General features: G+C 50.3%; 4 non-coding genes across 4 annotated transcripts; all 4 read right to left on the bottom strand.

The window, feature by feature from the left end:
- Positions 1-32: 32 nt before the first annotated feature.
- Pmar_PMAR006700 lies at positions 33-112 on the bottom strand. The gene has a single exon. It is a non-coding gene; the product is annotated as a tRNA-Leu (tRNA).
- Positions 113-299: 187 nt separating this feature from the next.
- On the bottom strand, positions 300-379 carry Pmar_PMAR006699. The gene has a single exon. It is a non-coding gene; the product is annotated as a tRNA-Leu (tRNA).
- A 186-nt stretch (positions 380-565) lies between these two features.
- On the bottom strand, positions 566-645 carry Pmar_PMAR006698. The gene has a single exon. It is a non-coding gene; the product is annotated as a tRNA-Leu (tRNA).
- Positions 646-831: 186 nt separating this feature from the next.
- Positions 832-911, bottom strand: Pmar_PMAR006697. The gene has a single exon. It is a non-coding gene; the product is annotated as a tRNA-Leu (tRNA).
- Positions 912-1,045: the final 134 nt, after the last annotated feature.

The raw sequence follows: 1,045 nt of genomic DNA, 5'->3' as shown, positions 1-1,045 counted from the left end.
CGTTCTTCATCAATCACACGAAAAGAAATTTCTAACAGCTGTGGGATTCGAACCCACGCCCTTGCGGACTGACGCCTGAAGCCAGCGCCTTAGACCACTCGGCCAAACTGTCGATGAGTGCTTCAAGATTCATAGCCGAGGTGATGCATCGCTCTGCCAAACCAGAGGACACAAAAAATGGATTGAACGGATTCTGCGAGGTGCGATGGCACAATATCGATCAAAAGGTTTTGGTCTTGCACTACCTCGCTTCTGGAAAGGTCTGGGTTCTCAATATAACACCAGTCAGGTATATAGACTGACAGCTGTGGGGTTCGAACCCACGCCCTTTCGGACTGACGCCTAAAGCCAGCGCCTTGGACCACTCAGCCAAACTGTCGATGAGTGCTTCAGGATTCATAGCCGAGGTGATGCATCGCTCTGCCAAACCAGAGGACACAAAAATGGGTTGAACGGTTTCTGCGAGGTGCGATGGCGCAATATCGATCGGAAGGTTTTGGTCTTGCACTACCTCGCTTCTGAAAAGGTCTGGGTTCTCAATATAACACCAATCAGGTATATAGACTGACAGCTGTGGGGTTCGAACCCACGCCCTTTCGGACTGACGCCTAAAGCCAGCGCCTTGGACCACTCGGCCAAACTGTCGATGAGTGCTTCAGGATTCATAGCCGAGGTGATGCATCGCTCTGCCAAACCAGAGGACACAAAAATGGGTTGAACGGTTTCTGCGAGGTGCGATGGCGCAATATCGATCAGAAGGTTTTGATCTTGCACTACCTCGCTTCTGAAAAGGTCTGGGTTCTCAATATAACACCAATCAGGTATATAGACTGACAGCTGTGGGGTTCGAACCCACGCCCTTTCGGACTGGCGCCTTGAGACAGCGCCTTAGACCACCCGGCCAAACTGTCGACGAGTACTTCAAAAATCATAGCGGAGAAGATGCGTTACACTATAGGACATGACACAAAAACGGTTTCGAACCGTTTCCGCGGAATGCGTTCTTCATCAAATCACACGAAAAGAAATTTCTGACAGCTGTGGG

Source organism: Perkinsus marinus (assembly GCF_000006405.1).
Source record: "Perkinsus marinus ATCC 50983 genomic scaffold scf_1104296971088, whole genome shotgun sequence".
Lineage (NCBI taxonomy): Eukaryota > Perkinsozoa > Perkinsida > Perkinsidae > Perkinsus > Perkinsus marinus.
This window is presented reverse-complemented; position numbering and strand designations above follow the sequence as displayed.